The following is a 14,506-nucleotide window of genomic DNA, read 5'->3' on the forward strand; positions in this document are numbered from 1 at the left end:
GATGGATCCTTGTGGTCCTGAATGCATGCCTGATGGCGGGCACCTGGAGTAGGGTGTGGGCATGCTTAAGTGGATTCACCTGTGCTGAGACTGGGTTTCTATGGACAGTGTCACGGGGTTGCCAGTAGATTAGAGCAGAGAGAACCACGAGAGCAGCAGAGAACAAGGCCACCAGACAACGCCGGAGAGCCCAGGTAGAGTGAAGACTTGCTGGGCGCTGGGAGGCCTGCCAGCCTCCCAGCACCCCTGCCTGCTGTGTACCTGGTAAATCCCAATAAAAGCCTGAAAAGCCCCTGAGGACTCTTGGAGTTCTCCTTCACCCCATCTGCATAGAATTATAGAGCTCCTGCACTGCACTTTTCCTGCTGCTACAACCAGGTACCCCATTTTTTTTCTGTCACAGTGTCATAAAAGGCTCCTCCAGGACTTCTCTCTTTTCTATCCTCCCTCTTTGTTCTATCGGCCTTTGTCTGTCTCTCCCCTCACCTCTTCTCTAAATGACTCTTTGGAGGTTGGAATATTATCTCTTAACCATAACTGCATTGCTCAGAACAAAAGGTGGTTGGTGCTTGCTACTGGCCCTAGAATTTCAGAAGTTAGGAGCCTCCCCTGGTGGCGCAGCGGTTGAGCGCTGGGCTGCGAGGCTGCCCGCAGCCTCTGCAGCGCTGGTTCGTTCCCCGGCCGCCAGCGACGGTCCCACACACACAAAAAAAAAAGTTCGGAAGTTAATCACTACTTCCTGCTCCTTCCTTAGCTCTCTAGATCTTATAAGATCTGGGTCTTTTGTTTATGTGTCTTTTGGATGACAGGTGGTGGCTTATCTTTTTCAAAGCTCCTTGAGAAGTTGAACATCCCTCTCCAATCTCTGCCTTGAAAAGTGCTTCTCTGGAGAAACAGATTTGTGGTCCAGTCACCTGGCACGTGAACATGCATATTCCTCAGCTATGCACTGGTTTTTTCCCAGTAATGAGAATGAATCTACACCGAACAAATCAGTAAGCACATTAGCCTGGCTAGTGCGTCGGTGCAGCCTGGACAACATGAGGACCTTAATTTTCACTTTTGCATATTGTCATCAGCTTGCCCAAGCCACTCAGGAGGGATGCTGATGGCAGGTGGAAGCAAATGTTGAGGGATGGGGGTGGAAGGATAAGGTTCACCCATGTTGTTTGGACACAGCCCCAGCACCTGATGATGGTTGTGGGCCTTATTTGTGATTCTCTTCTCTAGCACTCCAGTGAAAGGAGAAGTTTTTAGAGAGTGGCTGGGAGTATGCGGCCAGTGCAGAGGTTATGATATTCTGGTTAGATACCTGGGGTCACATCCTGGCTTCACCATCTGTTGGCTGCGACTTGGTGCTGGTCACTTTAACTCTGGGCCTCAGTTCTTCCATGGGCAAGTGACAGCATCTCCTAAAAGAGATTATTACAAGTTACATGGGGCTCTGGCTGGTTAGTGAGCTTTCAGTTAGGCTAGCTGCTTCTCTGTTATCAGTGGTGTTAGCTGGTGCTTCTTGTGAACTGCAGGCTCAGATCAGCCATGGACTCCAGCTGACTTAATAGTTTTAGTGAGAAACACTTGAAGCCCCCCCGAGGCAGGCTTGGGAAAGATTGAGGACAGCTGGAAGTGGTGGTGGAAGAAGGTGAGGAAGCTTACTGCCAAGACCTTCTCAGGGCATTTGGGGATGGGCAGCAAGCTTGAAACTCTCTAGAGAAATTGAGGCTTTTGTGAAGCCACAGCTTACTCATCCTGGATTCCAACCAGCCTGCATTGGAGGGAATGGATACCTGGCCCTGTGTGACTGGGGTAAGAGCTTTAGCGCTAGAGCAAGTCAAGTGCCTTGAGGGGACTGCTGGGGTCTGAACCGGGGGCTGGACTGAGCCTGGGAGCAGAGGGAAGGAAGCAGTTGCCCAGCCATGTGGAATCAGATCCTTGGCAAGAAGAGGCATATTTCTGGTGGGATCCTGGTTACCTGGTAACTCTGCTAAATTATGAATACTTCTAAATGCTGGCCTCCTGCCCTTCCCCTCCCCCAGTAGTTGAGGGACCTGAGCCAAGGATTCATTCGCTCCTTGAGACTTCTGGGCCCCTAGACTGGCTTTTAGGGGGATGAAGCCAGGAACCACAGGGCTCCCCTAGAAAAAGGAGAGTTGGGAGCAAAGGGCCTCTGTGTGCTCCCACTTTTCCCTCAGAGTTTTCAATAGTTTGCAAATTGACCTGAAAGAGTAGCATTTGTCTTTCTTCTCACTAGGGTAAGCCTGGCTGGGGACTGCCTTCCCTGAGGCTGTAAAGTTTCATCTGCTTATTTGAATATTCATTTAAATCAGTGGATTTTTCAGTGCTTTGGGCTTGGTTGTTAGGATGGTTTAAATCATAGATAATGTAAAAAAGTAGTAACCAATAGTATCAGTGTATTTTCCTTCAGGAACTGCCTCACTAGTGTTTTGTATAAATATGAGTAGCAGTGGATATTTGGAAATTGACAAAGGAATAAAAAAAGAGGATGCACATATTTGCCTTAAGGAATTGGATCTCCAGGAAACCCTCATTGTAATTTTTCTGCATTTACTGGGTGAAGACTCTGATGAGATGAGGGTTTTCAGCTGAGATGGCTACAGCTTGGTTTGTGGATTTAAAGATGTGACTCGAAGCAGGTAACAGTGATGTCTGTTATGAGTTCAAGGTTTTTTCCCTTTCCAGTTGTATTTTGACTGAATGAAAATCACATTTAGTAAATGCCACTTAACTGAGTTGCTTACTTATGGACTGGGAATTTGAAATATATTTGCTCATTAATTCTTAGACTAATCCTTTGGGATTGGTGTTAATTCCATTTTATGGATAAAGATACAGAAGCTGAGTGGATGAGTAACTTTCCCAAGGTCCTACAAGGAGGATCTGATCCAAAGAGATTTGGGATTTGAACCCAGGTGAGGTGTTCTAATCCAGCAGTACCAGTACTGTATTTTAGCATCCTCCAACAAATTTCTTAGGTTTTTAATTCCAGGGACTCTTCTAAAAAACTCCTTCCAGGTCAGGTGTCGTTAAGGAGGGAACCATTGCTCTGTCTTTTCTCCTGCCAGTAGACTGTCATTGTCACCAAAGTGTGTCTCACTGTGTATCATCCAGTTTATAGTGGAGCAGTGATTGTAGGTAACAAAAGTGATTTGCAAGTTGGTTTTCCTGCATTGATTTCTTTAATTAGAAATCAGAGACAAAATTTGGGGACCTTGTCTTGCCAAAGAGAGATAACAGAGATTAACTGCCCAGCTGGAGAGAGATTTGATGAGGCTGTCTCAGGAATGCCCTGGCTTGGGTGGAATATGTAGTTGCTTTTCCATGAATTCTGATATTTATCTACAAATGACCTAACCCCTTAAGAAGTATTATCCCTTAATACATGAGATCTCAATACATAAGGATGTGATCACAGTCTAATGCAGCCCCTAATTAGGTCTGTGGTGAAGAGGCTTTGACCTCCTGCATGTGTTGGTAGGATATCCGATGAAAAGATACCATCCTGAAATATCTATCAGTGCTGTCGAGCAGAAATCTGCAGCGATGCAGATAGTCTGTGTCTTTGCTATCCATTGAGATAGCCACTAGTCACAAGAAGTTTTGACCACTTAATATGTGGCAAGTATATTTGAGTAATCAAATGCTTTATTTTAATGTTAATTTAAATATCAGACAACATATCGGGCAACACTGCTATATGATGGCAAGGTGCTGTATTTAGGTCTTGGATGTAAGTCTTTTTTGGTCGGAAGGTACCCTAGTGGGCATTAGAAAGTCCAATAGACAATATGAGATTGTGAAATTGTAATTAAATCTTGGGATTAGAAGAAAACTTGGAGCAATTGGAGCTATAGTAGACAGGGATGCTTCCTACAGAAGGACGGCATGCTCAAAACTTTGTCTTCTGGAATAATGTCCAGGTAGCCATAAATGTTCTGTTACTCATATTCCCAGGAAAGTAGTGTGGTATGGAAGACTCTAAGCTTGGGATCCTGACAGACCTGTGTGAAGATGGGATCTATGCAAGGCATTTAGCTTTCTTAGTTTTGTCGTCTGCAAAATGTAGATAATGGCACTTGAAAGAGCAGTTATTATGCTAGATAACTTATGCAAAGCTCCTAGTATCCTGGCACAGAGAGCAATTTCTCAATTAGGCATTATTACTGGTAATTGGATTGTGTGTGTGTGTGTGTGTGTGTACATATACACAAAGGACCCTGACTATGTTTAACCACACAATAAGACTGAATTTGTATGCCTTTTCTTTATACCCATTGATGAGGGAGACCATCGGTCTCGTCACACATATTGGGCTAGGAGTCTTGAGATTGTTGCAGAGAGAGTTGAGAAGACATAAAAGGGTGTGAAGAGGCTAATGCACAAAGGGACCCTTGAAAAATGGAGAATTGTAGTGTGATAAATAAATCTATCTCTTTAGTCAGTGGTAAGAGCACAAGTTTATCAGTGTATATTGCAATCTGCAGAATCCTATACTCTTCCTTCCCAGAAGAGGTTAGCTGTTTACTGCTTAAACAGTCTCTGGCTTTCTGGGCATTTGTTTGTGTGGCACCTTGGACACCTCCTAGAGAAGATTCCATTATCATTTCCTTATCTGAGTTCTGTATTTACTTGAACACTTGAGGTTGATTTACTATCTAACAAGAGCTGTACATTGTCTTCCAGACATCATTAATCTTGCCTTTCTTATCCAGCATAAGTGTGGAATTAATCAAAAAGGGAAGGGAAATTAATAATACATTGGTAGTCACAATTTATCAAGAGACCTCCCAGCAGGTATGAAATTAACTTCTCCAAATTAATACACACCTCAACAAATTAAAGGTATATAAAAAGGTTATGTATTATTTAGGAAATGCCCCTTAATGTTTCCTTTTTTGATAATTAGGTGATGTAGGTAGACAAGACCAATATCAATGGTCTTACCTAGGTCACCGTAGGACTCACAGACAGCATTAAATCAACACCCCCCCCCACTTCCCTATTTCACTAGGATAAATGAGGAAGGTGATTACTGCATCTTTCTTTCCTGTCAATTGAGAAAGGTTTGCCTAAACAAAACACTTGCAGTTTTGATCTCTATTTACAAATTTGATCCCTGGTTATGTGTTTCCTTGTTATGACATGTGGTCTGATCAGTTTCAAAGGATACATTAGTATGAACACATTACAGAAAAGAATGGAACATTATAATTATAACTCTCTATTACAGCTGTTGCTGAGGTTGATAAAGGACAAGCTTTTGTTACTGAATTGTTCCTATAATTACATCAAAAATAACAGGCAGCCGTCACCTTCCATTAGGGGTGAGAGAAAGATCTTTACTATTTAAGTGATCACATAAGTGCTGAGTGAATCACCATCAGCCTCATCATGAGGATGTAAAAATAGAAAGGAACAGTTGACATCATCCTATAGCAAGTTTTTAAGGAACAGAAAAATGCCACATAGTTTTGTTTTGTTTTTTTGTTTGTTTTTTTAAGGAAAAGGGCTTTCTGGAGTGCTATCCCAACCCATGTGTTAATCTATTAACAGTGGTTTTCAAAAAAATTTTTTTTTTGGCAAAGTGTTCAGCAAACCCTCACCTTAATGGAGGTGAGGGATTGACTCTGCTACTGGTGGCTATTGAGCTCAGAAGAAGGGCAGAAGCTGGGAGAGCCTTTGCCCCCAAAAGTTCCCCTTGTAGAGAAGACTTCAGCTGAGAGCGCATGGACCCCTCTAGGAATATACATGGAGAACTATTGGGGCCACAGAAGCTTCTGGGATCACCACGGCTGGTGGGAGGCCTGTCCGCGGTATCGGCAAGGTATAAGGGAAGCTTGAGTGTGGTTGGCCAGTGCTTAGCAAGCAGGAAGGAGACTAGGGGATTCCTCACCTAGTGTTTCCTGCTACATTAGAAATGGCAAGTGCACAGGGCCCACTACGGTCAGGTCACCCTTGAGCAGCGCCGGGTAGTCAGGGAGCATGCAGTGGGAGTTCCTCGAGTCAGTTGGCCATCCCCCAACAGTGTAAATGTGATGATGAGGCAGCTGCCTCCACAAAGTGGGAAGCTTCTGGTGCTACCCCTTTCCACAGTTGAATATTTCCCCTGTACCCCCCCAACTCCTCATATACATCAGGGTAGTGACTCGAGGGGGGCCCGCCGGAAACCAAACCAAGACCACTGGTTGGCCTCAGGTACCTGGGAAGAAGTCCCTAAGTGCTCCCAGGGCACAGCAGAGGCCAAGGTGCAACACGATTCATTGCCGAGGTGAGGCCACTGGACTGCTCCCGGCACCCCCCAGAGGCGGGTTGGCAAGCAAGAAGTTTCTCTGTGACTGAACCCGGAACCGGGTCCCCCAAAGCCACAAGGCAGGGTGGGAGAGCTAACTGGGTTGCATCCTGTACCCTCCCCTGCCCCTTCCACATATCTCTAGTAGGCCTGGAGCAGAGAGAGGTTCTGGAGGGGGTTCCATACATGATGATTATCCATCGCCTGGCCCAGTTTAGTCACTGCCTGGAGAGCACATTACCTCCACATGGGTTTGTAGTGGTTTTCAAGCTCGCACATGCATCTGAGTCTCCTGGTGGGTTTGTTCAAAGAGATTGTGAGGCCCCAACCCAGAGGGTGGAGTTCAGTAGGTGTGTGGTGGGTCTGGGATTTTGCTTTGCCAATTTCTTTTTCCAAGTTAGTGATGAATTCAGAGGTCAAAAAGTTTGGCTATTTTTTTCTCATTTGTGAATGTGATACTCTTACCTGGGGACTATCTGTATTCCAACCCAAGCACCTAAATCATCATCATTGTCATGCCTGCCTGATAAAGTAGCTGTCAGCAAAATGAAAATGGAACACAAGGGACACTGCCTGAGGTTCTTGGTCCAGGTTTGATTGGTTCTGGAACTGGCCATTTATGATCCTATTAATTTATTGTTTTATTGTAGCAATAATAACCACAGTAATAGGAACCACTAACATTTGGAGAGGACCAGAGCCTCTGTGATGTGGTACTTGTGCTTTTTGGTGCTTTGTGTTTGTGAATTCCCCCCATCTCTGACTGAGGCACTGTGGTTTTTGCCTCTTTTCAGACAGAACATGAAAGGTTGGAGAGGCACTTGGTTGTCCTCACAAATTTGTGTTCTGGCAACACGGGCAGTGAGGGGCAGAGTTAGATTTAGCTCTATTTTTTGGAAACTTTCAATAGATGCTTGTTGAGAGACCTTATTGTAATGGAAAGTGCTAGAAAATTTAAAGTGTGATGATACCAAGCATATTTAAGGTTAAGATCTTATGTCTTTGCAAATGGGTAGACTTTCACTGCAGTGGTGAATATTGCCGCTTTTGGCCAACATAAAGAGCCTTATGAAGCAGTATTGTCACTATGGAGGCCTTTTTCTATGTCACTTCTGATTGCAGAAAGGCTATCTAAGGAAGATTGAATGACTTAGAGCTGATAGACATGGTTATGGCTTGTTTCTAGTGTGTACCACGATGTTGTCTTATTTAAAATCTTTTCTTTAAGCATGACGATATTTTAGGCAGAACCCTAGAGACTCGTCAACTGTTTTCTCACTTGAATAAATTATTATATAAATTATGGGACTTGAGTGCTCCCAGCAAGCCAGCTTGCTTAGACTGTAGAAACAGAAGGAAAGCCTCCACTGCGTTTCATCCTGGGTCGTTTTGGGGAGATACATCATCCATTGGAAATAGAGAATGAAAAGTTTAAGTGTAAAAATTGAAAAGGCACCACCCTGTCAGGTTCCAGGGATGGAGAGGAGTGAGAACTCTTGGTCTGTAATGAGCCACCATCGTTCCTGTCATCAAATTCAGAGTGGATCCTGCATGAGTGGTTCTTGAATATCCATTGGTTTATCATGGCTCATCTTCGGGGAAGGGCAAAAATGAATGCAAATTTTGAATAGAATAGTTACCTGGAGTACAGTGTTTATCAGGTAGTTTCTTGTTTGTGAGTCATTTATAATCTTTATGCAGAATATAAAGTAAAAGGGGTAAATATTGGTTGAAAATGGAATTCCGGTATTTCCTGGCTGCTCTCACTGCTTGTTCCCTGTGATTGCTGCTGTATTTTTTATAGACTGAATAGCATTCCTATGGTCTCTATTTGCAAATACTTTTCAGAGTTTAGGTATAATTAACAAAAGGGAGGAAATAAAAACATAAATCCAAGAAGAGATTAAGGGAGCCTGTTAATCTCCCTAAAAGTTACTTCTAGTGGAAATCTTGAAAACTGTGGATTGGTGTTTTGAAAATTAGGAGAAAGGACTTCTTTGAAAATTTTCCTTATACACTCAGTTAGAAATGACTATAAATTTTTGTTAATGTTATATGTACTTAGCTTTGCAAGAGAAACTATTTAAAATTATTTGAGCATTGAAACTGGTAGGACAGAAGTGAATCACCTTCTAGTTTCTTGGTGACCATTTGCTTTGTTAGTGTATAGAACCAAGGATAATGTAGTTTTCATATGACTAGGGATTCTGAGCATAAAATTGAGATTGAGTTTTTAATGAGTGTAAATTCCAGATTTGGGAGTAGTGGGGGTAGGTAAAGGATAATGAACTTTTCTTTTGGCACACATCATGAACATTCTTCAAATTTTAGGTCTTCTTTCTGGTATGATTCATTAGTCATCTACTGCCAGTTCACTTGGTCCAGACATTCATAAGGAAAATTGCCATATAATGTAACAAATGAGATGTTTATGAAAATGTACCAAAAAGAGTAAAAGCTGAAATAAGGTGATATTATTTAGTCCTGAGGCACATGGGTGGGTATTCATTTTATTACTCTAGACCACTACACATAATGAGGGATTTTGAATGATGACCAAGATGCTTACAATTGTTTCCTTGAAATATTCCATATATCTCAATGACCTGACTTCCTGGGCCTGGCAGCTCTTTCTATATCACAGTAATATCATTTCAACAACCATTTGACTTTAAAGCTATTTCCTAGAGCTTTGAAAATATTAAAATATTAAAAAGGGGGCCACATGGCATTGATTCCCCTGACATTGATTCAGTTCCTTCCAGACTGCTACCCTTCTAAGTAAACATTTATTGTAGCCAGACTGTTGCATAGAAGTGGTGAATTTAAATAACTGCAGGTTGAGCCTGCTATCCCAAGTCACCCCCTGTGTATAACCACCTGGTATTGCTTGGAGATTGATGCCCCACACAGAAATGTTAATGCTCTGAAGGGCATTTATATCCTGCAGATCACATGAAGAAGGAATTGGCTTGTTTCAATTAAAAATAACAAACACTACTGGATATTTTCCAGCAGAAAATGGTACATGTTCTTGCATTGAGGTCTTTGAGAATATGGGCCAGATGGTTAGTCTTAGAAGACTGAATGGTCAGCTTCAAGACTGGCCTGTGCAACCCAGTCTTTTTTTCCCTCTCTTTTTCCTCTTCTTCCTTCCTTCCCAATTGAGTTTTCTTTCTGTCTCAATTATCAGCTGATGATTTGTACAAATATCAGAAACTTCATGTATGTGTCTACGTAAAGATGTTTCTCTTTTTTTTTAAAAAAAACGGAGTTTTACATATTATCTGTATCAGAAGCACATAGGAGATTTATTTCTCAAATGGCTTTTATTGCTTTGGGGGGGGTTTATTCTTCAAGGTGAAGCAGTTACAAGTAATTGGTTATATTCAAATGAGCAGGGTTGTAACTCAGTTGGCTTGATCTTTTATTTTGAACTACTATAGTGTAATAGTTATCTATTTTTATAATTGTGTTTATACATATATTTGGGACTGTGTGCATATATGAATGTATTGTAGTTCAGAAACCACTAGGACTGATAAAAACTTGTGTAATGCCTCTTGAAACTTGGCACAAAGAACAGTTTTGTGCAGATGCTTCATCTTTGCCAAATGTTGCCTTCCTGAGCTAATAATGAATGGATTTGGATCCTAACACATGAGATAATATAATTTTGCAGATAAGTGCACTGGGTGTTGAAGTGATAGGACCTGCTACCTAGCTATTTTAAGGTAACTTATTTTGGGAGACTATCTTAAAAGGCAGTTGGGTTCCAAAACGGGAGAAGCAAAGTTCATAGAAACTCTTTGTCAGCCTGTCTGTTTGCAGGATCATGTCCCTGAAGAGGAGAAACTTAAAAATGTCTTTGTCTTGTGATTTCAGGAGTGATTATTCTAAAGTGGACAGTGGAGGAGGATCCACTAGGCCATGTAAGTATTGTGGTAAACAAATATTCCCCTGACTAAGCACGGACCCGAATTTTGCCTGTGGGAGGGAGAGGACTCAGGAGTTGAGCTGTATGTTAGAACTTGGAACCATCGAAATATAGACACTATAGTCCCAGAGGGGATGGCCCTACCAGTGTAGCCCATATCTGAGGGGACAGCTCTGGCTCTCTGGGTAAGACCTGGTGGAATTGATCTTGGGCAAGAATATTTTCTCTGTCTAAAATTAATAGTGACTAGAGCATGAGGCCTTCTATTACTTATTCATTCGTTATTGGTCACAAATGTATTGAGCTTGATCATGACTACTTACCTTAATGCAGAAGGGCTGGTGCCCCACCCCAGACCTGACACTGAGGGTCATGATGTGAATGAGTGAAGCCAAAGAACTGGAGAGTATGACTCATACAGATGGCATAATTTCTGAACTGTTCAGCTCAAGGGCTGCATTTTCCTAAGTCTCCAGTTATGGACATCTTGATGAAATTGACTAAATACGTCCTGATTTTAACTACTGAATAGTCTGAAGCCTTGAACACCACTGTGTGGGATACCCTTGAAAGTTACCTTGGTAAATCAGATGCTTAAACTTGGGAGCAGAGTATTTGGATTTCACAGACTGATAGAATTCAAGCGTCAAGGTTATAGGGCCAACAGAATGAAACATTAAATATTATTCTTGTTTTTCTTATGTATGTGGGTTTTTGAATAAATTTTGACTATAGCAATATCACAAGAGAAAAAGGCACCTTAGCAGCTCACAAGCAGACAAATGACTGATGTGAAAAACAGCCTTAATGTTGGAGTTAGAAAATCATGTGACTGTGTGACTTTTATCAGAGGCTTCTCTCTAGCTGTCACCTTGAGTTTGTCCTGCTGGGAGAAACCAGAGAAGCAAGAAGTTTCTCCTCAGATCCTCAAAAATACTTTGAACTTCTGAAGAGGGGTAGGGGGTTGTTAAAGATGTAGCCAAGTGTATTTAATTCATCCATTCATGCCCCTCATCCACATACCTCTTTTAATTGAATGGGACTTCATTTCAGGGACTGGACAACTAAACAATCTATCTTACTGTTCTGAAATGAGTTCAGTGTTGACAGGGAGGTCTGTTTACTGCTTTTTAAGAGTTGCCAGGCATGGCAGCTGGGACTAGCAGGCTGGCATTTCAGGGACCCGATACCCAGTTGCTGTGACTTATGGTCTGGGAAGGTTGAGCATCTTTCTGGCTTTCCTGGGCTGTCGTTGCTTTCAAGGCATTGTCTGCCCCTCCCTCTTCTCAACTCTGCACTGTGTGGGGTTGACAGCCTTCATGGAGCAGGCAGAGTGTTGGCGTCATATGGCACTCCTGGGCTGTATCTATCTGCCACCAAATATGTTGTCACCTTCCTTCTTCAGTGCATCTTACCTAACTGCCTTTGGAGAGGGCTCTTGGCTCCTTTGGAAAGAGCTACTGAAAGAGCAGCTGTCTGTCAGCCTCCTCCAGAGCTGTCGAATTAGGCTGTTGTCAACCTGTTGTTGGAGAAGTTCCAACACAGCAGACTTGGCTGTCATTGACATTTATAACTTGAAAGCCACATCATAGAGGAGTTTGCATTTCTCATCATCTTTTAAATAGCCTTCAGAATACAAAGCACATGACCTCTACACAGTTTGGCAACCCCCACGAGTGTGGAAATAGTTTTCTGAAAGTGGAGACACGTTGCCCAGTAACATTGTGAGGTCCTCTCTCTTCTGACTTAGAAGTTGTCCTGATGGTGCACTTGGTGTATGTGGAATCATGAAGTCAGTTTTGAGTAGGAAGATTATTAGGGTAAGAATAAATGGCTCTGAAAACCAGAGTGATAAGAAGAGGGTATAATTGGGAAATTGATACCAGAATCTGTTTCTCAGATTGGTTTGTAGGTCCCATACCTGCTTTTTTATGCCTCAATTTCTCAAATAACCAGCGTTTAAGCTTTGCTTTTTGAGACATGACCGGAAGAGAAAGATGGAACATTTGTGGTAAAAGTAAAAACCAAAGCCACCCCTGTAGATATGTGAACACACACTGCCAAAGGAGTTGGAAGATGGGCGGAGGAAAGGAGGTGCATTTTATTTGTGATGTGTCCAGTGAGTCTGTAAATTCCTTGAGGGCTAGGATTGTCCTTCCTCCTCGTCACACTGGCAGGGGCTAGCTCAGAACTTGGTGGCATGATGGCATGAGGAACTTATAAGCTAATGAATACAAAGAAAAAAAGGGTTTAGTTAGAAAAGTTTTATGTTATCTTAGCAGTACGGACATGGAGGTAACCATAATAAACAAATCCAGATTATGGGATTTAAAGTTAATGACGTCTTTCTGTTGGCATCAAAGATGAGTAATCTTGGAAAAGCTGTAACACAAATGGGAACTTAGATGGCACATCTTAGATGTGATTACAATGAGATATGGTCACTGCCTGGGCTCAGGTTTCTTGCTGACGTCCTGAGATGTTAGTCACCTCTCAGGAGATATCCGTACTTGACCTTGGCCGGGTACTGTGCTGATAAGTCTGGTGCCTGGCTAGCTTGGAGTGGAGCAGGAACAGGCTCATGGGCCAGCTCTGATGATGGCCGCAGGCTTTGGGAAGATTGTCAGCTGAGGAATGTCTGTCACTTTCTCTGCCCTTAGCCTGTGGTGCATGTTGATACTCCATCTTATTCCTCTTTCTCAGAGGCTAAGAAGTGCATTGAAGCCCACAAGGTTGGATTGCATTATAGGTTGACAGAGGGGCACAGTGGATTGAACTTTGCTTCCCTGCCGGCTTAGGGGGAAGTGGGGCTGCACAGTCAAGGTCAGAGCTGTGGCTCAGGCACCTGCTTCCATATCAGGCCAGACTGGGGCTGCAGTGAGGTTGTCTTCTCAAGGGCAGGCCTGGTTTTGCTAGATCTAATGAGAACTGGGCTTCATGGCAGGAAGTTTCAAAACCACATCATGCATCTGTTCTCTGGCTTTACTAAAAAAAAAATTAAAATGTAAATCCACTGAATATCCATGCAAATGCAGAGACCTAATAGAACTCTCACTCATGTATTTATTCCCTCTGCCACCACCAGATTTTGCTGATCCTTTCCTGCTCTTGCCAATGATACATCTTTTCAGCTACAAAAGGTGCTTGTATCTGGCTTACATTAAAATTGTAGCCCTTTTGTCTCTGAAAGTTCTAAAAAAAGGTCTGCCTAAAGCCTGGCCCTATGCCCCCGTGTGCACATGTCTTGAGGAAGATCCGTGCTGCTTGGATCCACCTTTATCTACAGTTTCCTTTGTTTAGTCTGTTAAGCACTGCTGTCATTGCTCTGTTTTTCTCTTCTTTCAGTTTTGAGGAGGTGTGAATGTGTTTAAATTCTTCTTTCTATAGTGCTTCTCCAGCTAGTTGAGGACTCTCTTGTAATGGGCAATACATTTGGTCCCACTGGCAGAACAAATGCTATCCTCCCTTACCGTAGTACTTCATCATACCTGTTGCTGCAGACACCTCACTTTATCAGTAAACTCTGTCTCCCCAAGCTGCGATGGGGTTTCTATGTCTGTTGACCACCCTGGAGGAGAGAAGTGAAAGACATTTCAGGCTTTGAATGATGAATAGACAGCATCTGCTCCCTTAGGTTAATTAATGTGGATAAGCCCATTTACAGGTTTCTAGTGGAAGATTTCTTCTTTTGTGGCTGTTTTCTGGCACCAGAGTCTGCTATTTCAGCTGTGTGTTAGGAGACTGATCAGCCACTTAACTCTTAATGTTTTAGTCTGAGCTCCAAGATGACTTGCAGGCATCAGTGCCTGCAACTCACACACTGGAAAGTTTACTGGCACCCTTAATGAAAGATACTACCTTCAAAGGGAGGGCAGAGGGAATTTCTGAGTCTGAAGATTTGAGGAGAGCCTGGAGTGTGGCAGGAAGGATTGTGCAAGGAGGGGTGGTTGTCTTGGGAATTTGATTGGAAAGTTTGGGAACCATGAGTGTCTGGAGATAGAGAACAGTTTTAAAAAATTCTACCTATCGTGGACTGGTTCAATAAAAATAAATTGCTAGAAAAATAAAGTTAAAAAAACAAGGAAGTCTAAAATCGAAGCTGATTTTATTATTAGATTCAAAGACTAATATAATTACCCAATCAAATTACTATAAAAGTTTCTGGAACATTTACCCTCAGTCTTGTGAGTCTTCATCTCTCCCAGACCAGAAGCAAATACTTTGTAGACTGGCAGCACCCTGTGCTCCGTCCAACTCATTCT

The 14,506-nt window shown here is 42.6% G+C and overlaps 1 protein-coding gene across 10 annotated transcripts in view; it reads left to right on the forward strand.

Moving 5' to 3' along the window:
* The window catches only part of MGAT5 (alpha-1,6-mannosylglycoprotein 6-beta-N-acetylglucosaminyltransferase), a 320,132-nt gene that overhangs the window by 34,749 nt on the left and 270,877 nt on the right, over positions 1-14,506 (forward strand). For 9 of the 10 annotated variants that reach the window (XM_054699673.1, XM_054699675.1, XM_054699671.1 and 6 more), the window contains one exon: positions 10,193-10,239. The exons of the other annotated variant lie outside the window; for it this stretch is intronic. The gene's annotated coding sequence lies outside the window, so the exon portion shown is untranslated. The remainder of the gene's footprint in view (positions 1-10,192; positions 10,240-14,506) is intronic. 10 annotated transcript variants of the gene reach the window in all.

This window comes from Talpa occidentalis, unplaced genomic scaffold (assembly GCF_014898055.3).
Source record: "Talpa occidentalis isolate TD23 unplaced genomic scaffold, MPIMG_talOcc4v2.1 talOcc4.3, whole genome shotgun sequence".
Classification (NCBI taxonomy): domain Eukaryota; kingdom Metazoa; phylum Chordata; class Mammalia; order Eulipotyphla; family Talpidae; genus Talpa; species Talpa occidentalis.